Source organism: Cuculus canorus, chromosome 4 (assembly GCF_017976375.1).
Source record: "Cuculus canorus isolate bCucCan1 chromosome 4, bCucCan1.pri, whole genome shotgun sequence".
NCBI lineage: Eukaryota > Metazoa > Chordata > Aves > Cuculiformes > Cuculidae > Cuculus > Cuculus canorus.
In genome coordinates this window covers 45,352,213-45,365,796 of record NC_071404.1, presented here as the reverse complement: position 1 = coordinate 45,365,796, position 13,584 = coordinate 45,352,213, and the positions used below count along the sequence as shown (strand labels likewise).

The 13,584-nt window shown below is 35.9% G+C and overlaps 1 long non-coding RNA gene across 2 annotated transcripts in view; it reads left to right on the top strand.

Annotated features, from left to right (window-relative positions):
* The window catches only part of LOC128852125 (uncharacterized), a 269,245-nt gene that overhangs the window by 155,537 nt on the left and 100,124 nt on the right, over positions 1–13,584 (top strand). For both annotated transcript variants that reach the window (XR_008449772.1, XR_008449773.1), the window contains exon 3: positions 2,484–2,661. This is a non-coding gene — a long non-coding RNA (uncharacterized LOC128852125). The remainder of the gene's footprint in view (positions 1–2,483; positions 2,662–13,584) is intronic.

The following is a 13,584-nucleotide window of genomic DNA, read 5'->3' as shown; positions in this document are numbered from 1 at the left end:
TCACATAGGAAATCTCTAAACTACTCAGCTGATCGTAGGTTTTGAACTCAGGGAGCTGGTAGCTTCAAATCCCTTTCAATACATTATTACATCTGTTGAAATGAAGTTTGAGTAAAAGGGGATCCTCAGCATTCTCTCATGGTAGACTTCTGGAAGAAGTAGGAACTATCATTTTGGTGACACTTTAACTTGGCAAAGAAGGAGTCGAGATACGCCAATAAATTCCAATACACACAATTGTAAAGTGACTTCATGTATTTTTCGAGACACCGAGATGCAAGCCAGTTTTCATCTGAAAGCCATGTTGAACTGTACAAAACCTGAACTAAGTAATTAATATTTGTACCATGACCATGTAGGCATGTCTGCAAAGAGATGGGCTTATATATAGGGGGCTGGATTGTACCCAGAGTAATAATTAACTCTTGCTAGGATCAAAGGATTTTCATATGTGATACTGAGAATCAAAGGTGGCACAGAGTTAGTGCTCTAAAAAAGATATTAATCTTCTTGGTTAAGTGGCAGTTCATCACTGGAAAACTGTTCCTGTGTGTTTTTCAGTTGGCTGCATACTTTACCACTATTACAGGAATCTGCTGTAACATCAATCATATTTAGATTATTTTTTTTTTCCCAGAGCTTTGACTATCTTAAAGTCATGAAAATGCCTTATAAAATATCAGGGCATCATCCTGTCTGTTGCTGTACTAAAATAAATTATTTCCATAAAGTTTGAAGGAAGATGAGCCAAAGAAAATATTTTATTTTGCAGAAGTGCAGCTTTTAGGTAACTGAAAGGAACACAGAGAGTTTGCGTATAAAAAGAAATGGTCTTTGTCAGCTTTCAGAAACAGTCATGCATTTTTTTTAAATGTTGGTGACAAGCTTGTAGCTAAGTCAACAAAGTCATTTTGTATATGAACAAATTGTTCAGATTTCTTTATGTGCTGTAGTGTTTATCTGAAATTAGGATAATATGAGCCTCAGGCAAAATGTCTATGGTAAAGTGGTCTCACAGTTGAAGTTTCTTCTTAGACAGTAGCAAAAGATACTTGTGTTTGTTTTGGCAAGTTTAGGCAATGATACATGTGTGATCTTTTGAGCAGATATGTGTTCTACCGAAGATAAGCAAATTAAGTACAAACAATAATAAGTAATTCGCTCTCTCATATCTTGTGTTTATTTGAACAGAGTTGTTTGGGTTTTTTTAAATCTTCACCTGAGCCAAGCTGTGTCCTAAACCTTACACTTCTGGACTTCCCATTGTGGGTAAGGTTCAATAGATCAATACACTTATTTTTCACACCTGTATTTCACATTACAACTATAAAAACATGTGAAGATGGGAACTAGAAGTGAGTGTTAATAAAAGGAGGCAAGGTGCAGGGAGGAGATGATAATTTTTAGAAACAAGTGGATTTCCCTGCAAAATTATTAAACCCATTTTCCAAAACAAATTATAAATATATGAACAAAACCACAGTCATGACTATCTGAAGAGAGAGTTCAGCTAGTCAACAGTGTTTGCTTCAAAACCAGCACTTTTAACAGAATTTTTTTTTTTTTGACCCCTAGAGCCCTTATCCTGTGAGTGGGAAATAGGCAAACCTTTAATATTCAGAAGAACAATACAGATTTTTTCCTCTCTGTATTATACCTATGAAATACCTGAAAGCCAAGTTTGTGTTAATGGCTAATTAAAAACAAACAACAAAAACCTCACAGTAAAAAAACATATTCTAGGTGTCTTCCACTTCAGCCAAATGCTGGTACAAAGTAAAATCTGTAAAGGGAATAAGAACAGGGAAATGAGGATCCATGAGGATGCCATTTTATTTTATGTGCCTCGAATATCCACTCTCAGAGGCACTAAAAAAAATGAAAGAATGGGGCTAATTTTTAGAAGGGATAAGAAGGCTCTGAAAGCAGATGTGATAGCATTTGTCAAAGATATGAAGACATTGATGTTTTGGGTAGAATTCCATGCAAGTTAGAATTAATTATTTGAAAGAACAACAAAAAAGTAATTTTCTTCATGAGGAATGTCACAATTTCCCATTAATATAAATAGCACCCAAAAGCATTCTTTGTACAATTCCTAGTTAAAATATGCATCTTCTGCTTACTGGTGGCATCTTTGAGAATACTACCTCAGATTGCTCTGATTGATTGACATGCTTCATCATAACTCCTTGGGGTCTTATTTATTAACATATTAGAATATGATTTTGTTATTCACTTGATGGAAAAATCAACATATGGGTGATTGTGCTTATGTGTGATCTGTCTGTTTCTCCTGAAGTGAAGGAGCTGAATATTTTGTTTGAAATCAGTGGGAAATATTGGATCCTGAAGGGGAGAAACAGCATCCAAGGAAGCCAGTTCTTCATTTCTAGGATCAATTAAATATTTGGAAAGGAAATAAAGAAATGGTAGAGGTATTTTGTGCAGTTGACTAATGGAGTGTTGTGGTTTAACCCTAGCTGACAATAAAGCACCACACAGCCACTTCCGTCTGGTGGGGTTGGAGAGAGAACCAGAAGCATAAAACTTGTGAGAAGACTCATGGGTTGAGATAAAGCAAAAGCTGCACATACAAGCAAAGCAAAACACTGCTTCCTTCCAGCTATCAGAACCATACATGTCTCTACACAGCTCCAGGTATGTGAGGTTGATACCTGTCTCGTACCTAACGGTTAAGCTGATTTTCAAAAGGGTGCTTGGTACGTGGAACTGAAATGGAGTTGGGCTGTTGTACTGTATGTAAGTTACAAGATAAGGTATGGATTTATTGACATGAGAAAGAGGAGAAGGATTTAAATTTATTTATTTATTTATTTAAAATCAATTTTTTACCTTTTATTCCTGTTTTTTTAAAACTGAAGATCATCATAAATTTCTGCGTGGCTTGTAACCGGGTTTGTAACTGGCAGGTAAAATATGTCACTGCTTATCTACGTTTTGCTTGAAGATTGTCCTACTGCCCATAGAATGATTGGTAAGGGAGAAGGGTAAATAATGAACATTGCAGAGTCACAGTTTCCAAAGAAAATAGACAGCATGGTGGTAAAGGAAACAATTCCAGTGCCGCTTAGTAAGTCTAACACTACCCCTAGAAATGCATATTTATGGATAACATGTAAATGGAAACATCATCATTGACTTTGAACAAACAAAAAAGGAGGATAAATAGTCTTTCTGTTACATAATGTCTTAAAAAAAACTCACAAAAATATGCTACTGTAGAATGGAAACATCAAGAGAGAGCTATTTTTATAGCAATTTACTGGAAAACAGTAAATTGAAGGAAAACAATTTCTTTACATAAAACATTTGATGTTAAGGCCATAGGAAATGTCTTACTATGGAGTTTCCAATGTTGGAACTCACTAAAATGTTTCCTTTCAGTTACATTGTAGACAAATCCAAATATGGCAAGGATTATTTAAATGTTTAATAGCTCTAAATAATACTCGGAGGAGACGTGTTATAAATCTCAAGGCTAGGAAACTTTATTGCAGTGAAGGATGTCACAAGACAGAAAACAGTGTGAGGGAGGACGCAGAAGATAAATATTTCACACGATGATTATTCTTTAAGCAGATGGTGCATAGAGGACTCCACTAATTTTTGTGTTATGGTAGGTATTGCACAGCACATTTAATTTAACAATAATGAAGATATTTGCTGTTCCCCAAGTAAAGGGGAAAATGTATTGTGCTATAGCTAATGAGCTGTCTGAGTTATTTTTAACTCAGTTTATTAAGAAAAGATTGTAGCAAACTACAGCAATAAATCTTTAGAATCATGCAGATTGATTTGCATTCAAGGTCATGACAATGTTCAGCAAAAATTCAGATCTCGGCAGAACAGCTTTTCATGTAACATTGATTGTTCTGCTTCTTTCCTTTTTAGGTGGCCCTGAAGTGTAATGATGATTATTATATCACAATAGGATATGGTGTTAGGAACAATATGTACTTTTGCATGTTTTTCTTCCAGTGTTTTTCACACGCCCACTTGTACCTTTCTAGTTTGAGCAGACAACATACAATACTGAACTTTACAAGTCTGTAAAAAAACAAACTGTTGAGTCATAAAAACCCCATTCTATCTGGGGAGGTATTCACACTATTTGATTTTGTGCATCCAGGTAAAATGTATCATACAGAACCTTATCTTTCTGTGTCATGAATGCAAAAAAAAAATTTCGTTTGTGGTTGTAGTTTAGGACCTGGGCATTGGTGTGCATCTTCACATTCAATCTCCATGTCAGTGATCTGATTTTTGTGGCAAAACCACAGTACCTAAGGTACGTTTCAGCTCATTTAGGATCTTAACTTTCTCCATTAATTTTATGTGGAGGCAAGCATCCCATCTTAGCAATTTAATGTAGGTTTTAAGGCTAATCAAATAGACATTTAGATGCCCTCTGAGCAGTAGTTATCTATATAACAAATCTGGATAATTTAATTTACATGTAATTTTAGATAGCATAATTTTTTATCTTTTTTTAGTTCCATCAGAGGATAAATGGCAGTAATTTAGTTACATTAAAAAGTAAAATCAGAGTTTTACCAAGTCTTTGACAAAAGTGAAGAGTGAATTTCAGGGTTGTTGAAGTGATTTGGCTTATTTTAAACACAATCTCCCTCATTTAAAACAAAATCTGTTTTATTGTTTTCCATTTAGTCTTTCTGTCATTAATATCCTAAATATCCTATGGCTGATAATTGGTCTGTTTTTCTCTCAGGAGTGCATCACTGCAGTCCTTTTAGTCACCAATGCTGCATATGTTGTGTGATAACTACACTGTGTCTCCCTTCCTTCTGTTTTATTTTTATGCCTTGCATTATGCAGCTTTTGCATTTTTCTATCTCCAAGATTGTAATACTTGAATAACAGCATTCAATATAACAACATTAGTGTGGATGAGAGAATTATTCCTCTCAAGTCAGAGAATCACATAAGAAACAATACTGTGGAAAAACCACTAATCTGATAGTTAGTGTACTTTTTATAAGAATATCTTCTTTGTGGAGGAATCTCAGGAGATATCGTCATTAATTCTACCAGTACTAAAAACTTTGGGAAGAGAGCTGAATCATTGAAACATCTATTGGCAATGAAATCTCTCATCGTCTAGTCTTTGTATTAGACAACTGACTAAAGGATTTAGGCCAATGTGTAAGGCTAAGTTAATCCAACAAATTTCAAAGATACCACTTTAAAAATGGAATGAAACAACAGAAGAAACAGGAGCAAAATCATAGTATAAAAGATAAGTAGGGAATAAAGATGGGTGGATTTTTTTGTCCTTCAAAAATAAAGAGCTGTTCATAAAAAAAAAAACAAAACAGGACATAATGACAGCCAGATTTAAACAATGGAAAACTCTTTGTTTTGTCATTTATTTTGTTTGTATTCAGTAAAGTCCTTATATTTGTCATGCAAAGCAAATTCATCATAATTTCATTTAATTTCTTCCAACATCTTTTATTTTAAGAGAAAATCGTTATGAATGTTGTGTATCTCTCTCATGGGAGTTTCAAGAAGCTGCAATGTATGTAACATAGGCAGATGAGTATGTGGTCTGTCAAATTAATCTGTTTCTTAAGGATACCTGTGCATTTATAAAACTACTGTATTTCATAGAGGCTGATGATACACTTTACATATAAGACATTTTCCTCTCAGGCAGTGGTACTTTGCTGAAGTTAAAATTCCCCGGGAAAAATGATACTTTTTTGCAGGAAATTTCTTTTTATTTCTAGGTCAGGTCAACTTCAGCCTTTGTATTGCCTGACTCACTTTCTTCATTGGTCTTTTATTCTTCTTTCATTAAATGGAAAGTGAGGAACTCGGAGGCACCACTAAACATATATCCTGCCTCTGTATTTGGACAAGTATGAATGATTACTGCTATCAGTACAATTTGGTTTTCACGGACAGAAAATCTAACGTGAAGATCACACAGGAACATGGGGTGCTTGAGCTGGATGCCTGATGAACCAGATATTGTGCTGCAGCAAACTCTTAGCAGTCTTTTAATCTTTTATCTTTTCATAAATATGTTTAAGAAGGGGGCAGAACATACACTGGGGATTAGTCTGTCACCACATATAAGCATTGTCTTGCTTGGATTTAATATTACTCACTTGGGTAGAAATAGCTGTGAAGATAATTAAGATTGGCTGTGCAGATTACCAAAGGTAGGGCTCCTGGAGCATTGTCTCCACTGTGTTCATTGCTGTTATCCCTGCTACCTAGATGTAAGCTACTTTGGGTATGTCTCGCGTTTTTGTAGTTATATGCCAAAATCCTCCATAGCCAAACCTTAATCTCATCTGTGTTTGACCTATTATTTTAGTACAGAGTGCCTCAAAACCTTCCATCTCCCCTCCTTCCTTCCTCCTCTGCTGGTGCCTCTGCTGGTGATGCAAATGACTTTCCCATGAAAAGAGGAAACTCGGGGCTGGCTATGTGTATTTGCATTGCACTGCATCCTTGCTAATAAATCGTCTGGAAACATGCCTTATGAACTTATAAACCAAAGTAGCAATGTATAGAGCCAAGCTGGAAGTCTTAATATGTGCAGTTTGGATATGCAGTCAGGGATAATTCAGAGTTAACTGTATTTTGAATTACTGCAGCTGTAACAACCTAACCACTCTGAATAAGGTATAATGCTGCAACACTCACCACGCTATGTGAGCCGAAACAATCCCTTGTTCCATGGCAAGAGTGAACAGTGGTCTTTGGAAGTGTGTATTGGAAGCAGTATTAGATGAAGTAATTTCATTTCTCCTTGTTTTACAACTTCACTGTTACTCAGGAACTGAAGTTAGGGTGTATTAGATTTTTTCATCATGTTATTTATGTCAGCTTAAGTTTAAAGTGTACAGAGTTAAAAACATTGAATGGAACCAGGAGTCTAACCAATACATTCATTCATTGCTCACTGTTCCCTACTTCGACAGGCAGAAATATCATTATTAGACTTATTTAATAATTTACACATCTCACAGAGGTGAGGCTGAGTGAAGGTGAATAAACTGAAGACACAGTTCAAAAAACGAAAACCCGAACACTCTATCTACTGTGACTTCTTTGAAGTGACTGAATACTTGAAGTATATAGTTTTTAATAATGAAAAGCATATCACTGTTTTTGTGAAATGGCTAAGCCATTTAGCATGTCTTCCAACAAAACCCACACAGAAATCAAATGCTACTCGTTCCATATATTAACATATATTCACACACAAATACATCTCTATATTAAATATACTTTAAATAGAACAATAAATGCTCTTTATAGGTGAGACCAGATATAGATCTCTTCCTTCACGGCTGAAATTGCCTCAACCAGTATGTAGTTATGTTCAGTCTTGCTCCCTGATTGTATTGTAGCTAGTATTGAAATCCGTTTTATGGAGGAGCATAGTCAATACTCCCCACATGTTCCCTGCTAGGATGTCTATATGTAAAAGTGTTTAAATTATCTGATGAAAAAATAGTCTGAACTCAGATCTCACTCCTTGTGCAAGCATTCAAACCTCAGAGACTGAAAGGGACACTATAACTACTTCTTTCTTTTGCAATGGCCAGAGAACCTAAGAAGCTAATGGTGTCTGAATAATTTTCTTATTGTTCATTTGTCAGAAAGAATTCTTGGAATAGGCTTTCGGGGGGGGGTTGTGTTTAGTTTGTTGTTGGTTGTTTTGGTTGTTTTTTTTCCTTTCAAATTGGGCATAGGAATTTGGTTACAGTGCTAAGCAGGACTGAGATTTCAGACGTAAGTCTGGTCTGATCTGCTAGCTCAAGGGACCCTTCTGCCCTGTGCACTGGACTGCTTTGTTTCACAAAGACTCCCAGTTCTCTTCACATCCTGTAAATGCTTCTAAAAGGAAAGCCAGAAGCAATGCATAAAATTTAATTTCATTAATTAGAGATTATGAAGAGCTTGTGATCTCCTCAGTAATGCTTTTATTGGTTTAAAGAAGGTGAGCATATTAGATATGGCATAACTAATAGGCATATTCTAAGCATCAGCTTTCTGCCTCCATTTACAATCAAGCACAACTATTGTAAAGTTTTAGACATTAATTTATCATTTGCTTCCCTTTGCCAAACCACTGCTTTCCATGCTAATAAATAATTAGAACGTGACAGTACATTTTTCAATATCTATGGGAATTAAGCAGTTTATCAAAACTGCATGCACAAAGAGAATATATCTATTGGAAACTTGATTGATAGAAAAGTAATTTTCCCTTGGTTTTAAAAAAAGTGGAACCAATAATAAGTATTGTATTTTTATATGTAGGATAACAGCAAAATCCTACTCACGTAGGAAAAATCTGTATGACAGTAAAGAAAACCCAACTCAATCGTGCTACTCTCTTTTTCTCAAATGTTTGTTCATCTAGCTCAGAATCAATGCAGTTGATTCTCAGTAGCTTAACTGCAGCTTCAGATGGAGTGATAAACAAGGAGGTATATGTTTTACAAATGTAGTAGCTGAGTTTATGTATGCTTATGCTAAGTTTAGGCTAATGTAGAAGCACCATTTTATTATTGTCTGGATTGTTACCTCTTTCTGTAATCCTTGGAATGGTAGTGGTCTAAATTGAAAAACAGTCTTTCATGTAACATCCAGGTACTATTCAATAAGTATTCAAGTACTCAGGCCAGATTTGATGGGACTTTGAGCAACCTGGTCTAGTGGAAGGTGTCCTTGCCCATAGAAGCAGGGTCAGAATTGAATAATCTTGTAGATCTCTTCCAACCCAAATCATTCTATGATTCTGTGAAAGTGTAGCCACTCTGTTTTGGGGATAGATGGGTAAAAGAGTTTCCTGTGCTAGCTGTCACTAGGATCAAAGCACAGCCCCTGGAATATTTTATATATAACTTCTGTGACCCTGAATCAAAGGCAATGATTTCAGAAAAGTTATTGGTGAAGTGAAATAGTATTCAGTCTATAAGCGTGGGTGTACATTCTTCTATTTCCATTATATAGGAAACATTCAATTTGTCAAGTCAAGCACTCAAAAGTTAGAAAACATGTATTTGTCATGGCTGCAAACCCTAGAGGTTTTTTTCTATTTGAAACAGTGTTTCAAGAAATGATCAGTTTTAGTGGTAATATCCTTGTATGTGAAAAAGGAGTACTTCAGTAATCCCAGTTATCTTTTCAAAAGAAAAGAATTCCATTTTGAGGTATGAAATAGTTTTACTTTTAAAATTTTATCAAAATTTTATCAAAATGGAAAAAAGCCCTCTGAATTGAAACTCTTTGTAGGTATTTAAATATTTTGATCTGTTAAATTCCATTTTTTATTTTTGTGTTTGCAAGAGTATTTACTATTTTGACTCTTGATTTTGCTTAATGATAAGATGAAATGCCAACAATTAAAAATCTGGCACATTTTTACCTTGGTTCTGGCTATGATACAAATTTATGACACAGAATGATGACTTTCCTTTCCAAAAGACCTTCGCCTCACTGGGACCTGTGTAAATGAAGTCATTGTGTTTTCAGATCAGAGACATAAAAAAGGGAAAGCATACAATTGAAGGTCACATCTGATAGGCTGTCCTGAAGTGTCTGGCCAAGGAACACAAAAACTTTGTGGCAGATAAAAATCTAATTTTATGGGGTGTTTTTCATTCACTTGACTCTTCAGACCTTCCTTTTGATATCTGCAAGATTCTGTGTGACTTATGACACTATAACAAAAAGTATCATATAATAAATAACAGAGAGCGCCTAAGAATGTCTTATTTTCTGTATTTTTTATGCTATTTCATACCTAGCTGTAGGTGGCATACTATTATGTAAACAAACATTGATTAAAAAGTCAGTCCTCAAAAAGCTTATGATTGAAGTATAATTTAGGACCAGAAGCCTAATTAAGTAAGGTAAAGTAATATTCAGCTTAGTAGACAACAATCTCAGGAGACGGACTTACCCTTCCTTGGCCTACTTTTGTCAAGTTCACTGTTGGTGTGGTGAACACGAAGTGTTTAAAGAAAGCGTTTAAAAGAGAATGGTAGATATTTACCATGTGCTACTTCCAAAAATGAGAAGCAAGATAGGGCAGACTTGTTTCAAAATTTACCATGTACACAATGGAGAGGCGCATTATGAGCTGTTTGAGAACAGGAGTCACCAATTAGCAGTGAATGAAAGATGATATATAGGATGATGGGGCCACAAACGTTTTTTAAAGTGAAAGCATGTAGATTGTGCGATTTCCGTAGAGAAACCAGAGCCCATTTAGTAGCCATTTGGAAGATACTGTGTAAGCAGGTTGCAATATGCTCCTATAAGAAGTTTTAGAAATTAAGAAGGCACAGGTGCTGGTGTTTGTGCCCCACTTTCTTATCAAATAGCTATTAGCTGTCAGCAAAGGGTTCGTCAACGTATAAGCCACCAGAAGTATTTCTCTCTCCAGAATGAGATGTGCAAATCGATAATGTCATTGATATGGTCCTAAAGAACAAAGCTGCACTGATGTCAACAGAGTCAAAAGAGGGAGGAGCAAGGAGGGTTTATTGGAAAAAAACTCTGGTTTACCTCTATTCGGGGAGTGACTACACATCTGTGGGGAGATAGCAGAAGGAAGGGATGAGTTTTGCATAGAAAGCAACAGGTTTGACTACACCTGTCAATACTGAACATTGTTTCTGTAGGAGATTATCTAGATAAGACTATGCAGAGGGAAGAGCTACCAGTTCAGAGGCCTAAGGAGCATTCATAGAATGTTGGAGGGATGAGTTTCATGGAAGAGGAATCTAAAGATAATAGCCTCATGGGAAACAGCGACTAACAAAATTTCGAGATGATTTACCAAACCAGAGAAACTTGAAGAGCACAATGAATGTTAGGGATAGTTTTAGCTAAGAAGAGATAATTGGCCACTTGGATATGACTAGTTTTATTCTGTGAAATCTAAGAGACAGAAGTTGAATGGGAAAAACGGTACATTGAAAAACTTCTGACAGTAGCTGTAAGCTGAGCATTGAATTATTTAAAAATTATAAAAAAGATGGGCTGGTAACTGCAAGAAAAATAGGCAAGTAATGGAGTTCATAAGGATAAGAGATTTATTTGCATTCATAATTTGACAAAGAAGAGGCAGAAAGAAGTAGAAGACCAAGAAGAAAAAAAGAGGAAATGGATATGAGGGAAGAATTAGGAGAAGCTTGAGATGGGAGGAGAGGATTTGGAGGTGGAGATGGGGAGATAAGCCTTCATATTTCTTATGGGATAATTTGATTATAATTCTGTGAGGGAGAGGAATAAAGAAAGTAAAAACAAGTTATGCAGACTGGAAAAGCTCATGTCATTTTACCTCTTTTAAAATAAATTAGCTATATTCAGTATAATGGTATAAAAGCAAGCAGGAGAGAGAGCTGGTCTGAGCAGTGAATCAAAGGTGACCAGAGGCAGCTAAGAAGAAAGAAGTCTCAGCTGGAACAATGTAAGAACTGAAAGTAAAGGATATTGACTCAACTTCAAAGCAGATTCAGTGAAAACATTATTTTTTCTTTTTTTTTAGTGACTAGTATGTGTGCTTAAAGTATTAGAATGATTCAATTTATTATCTTAATGCTCTTCTTTAATCTAGTCTTTTTTTTTCTCTAGACTTGTGTGTCTGCAGTGTGTATCTAGTGATTGAAACAGTTAATTTACATGGGTAGTAACATGTCACGTGTCTTATGCCAGTCGTATCCAACTCTACTACATCCTTCATTCAGATGACTAAGTTTTCTTCTTGGATAACATTGATAGAATAAAAAATCAGACCTTTGTTAAGTCTTGGTTTCAATTTTTGTCTCTGGGCTCTGATGCTCAGCTCAGTTCTGCAGTTGATGAGAGCTTTGCATGCCCAGTTTCAGGGAGTCCAGTGGGATGATATCTGGACTGGGTAATGAGACAATTGCAAATATCTAGACAATGAACTGACAGTTTTCAGGGACTTGGCAACTTGGTGAAAGTTGAGTGGATTTTCATGAAGTGGAAAAGTCACAAGACAGGCATAAAAGGAAGCTTCTGGTTAAATCAAGTTCCTGCTCCTACGCTTTGAAACTTTTAAGAAGAAAAGTTACACTCTCTTTACAAAAATATTTCTCTCTATATTTTGATATGAAGAAACATGTTCTCCTTATGCTCACTCTCAAAAATGATTATGCTGTTTAAGCTGACATTGATGTAGTGAAAAATCAATAGAAAAAGCAGAACAATGAAAGACCACTCTCCAGTGGGATCAAATTAACTAACCTGGTTAAGGTTTGTCAGTCAAAGCAAAACAAAGTCTTATGATGGAAAGCTTGGAGCAAGCTGTATGTGACGGTGCTTCCCACGTAATCTATATTTCATATCCAGAATGCCGCCAAGAAAAATCAGTTTCTACTTTTCTGAGGTTTTATGATCAGTGTATTCCTCATTAGTTATTTGTGTAACAGGTAGTATTTATAGATTGCAGAAAGCATTTTTCTCTTATGAATTAGATTAAGGTCCTTCAAGGATATAGAAATACATTTCCAACACAATTTCCTTCCTAAGGTGAGTTTCAGAGAAAGGAATAAATACTGCTGCTGTCAATCTGTCTGTCATGGCTGCTGAATTCAGCACTGCCAGCAGCTCTGAAAGCCTTTCTTAGAAAACAGCATGTCAGTAGCGAGTGTAAGACAGAATGTGCATTTCAAAAGCAAGTCTGCTGGTAGCAAACTGCGATCACACAGTGCGAGAAAGACAAAGGTGTGTTACATCATGAATCACAACAAAACAAGTCATTGTGGGAGTCATTTGCAATGGAAGATTGTGATTAAAGAGCAAGATGGGAAATGGCAATTTCAAAATAATAGCAGGTGCTGTAAATGAAACTGGAAATGAGAAGAATCTTAAAATGCTGTAATTGGCTTCAATCTTAGCTGCTGGGTTGCATTCTGAATTTTCAGCCTGAAGACAAAATGAGTACCTGTGAAAAATAGATACTAAGAACTGTAACTTTCCATTCAGTGGAGGACAGGAAAGATGGAAACATACTGTGCTCTATAGGAGCTTTTTTCAGGTGTGGTTAAGACTGTAAGTTGTTGAGAGGTACTGTTACAGGTGACCTAACTCAGCATGGAGAAGTCCTAACCTTATTCTGGGAGAATTTTGATAAGAATTTTTTTTTATATCCATTGAATTTGGGAGTAGAGTTTTAATAACCAGTAGCACAATGTATCACCAAATGTTATCAATATGAAATTTCAATTACTCCTAATGCATTTGGAATAGTTACAATAATAGTGTAGCTAGCTGTAAGAACTCTGTTGGACACAGGGCATTTTCTCCTCCAGCTGTCTCTCTTCCAGTGGCCAAGCTTGCAGCACCAATGGAATTACAGACAGAGCAGACTTGGCTCTGCTGTTGCAGTGCTTCTTGGCTACTTGTGCTGCAGGGAAGAGCCTTGCAGAAAGTCATGTTGATGGGGTGTTGGCACCAGTGTCTCAGTGGTGTAGTACACTTGCTTCAAGCCTTGTGTCTTTTCTGTGAGTATAAGGATGTATAATTTAAGTTAGAGAC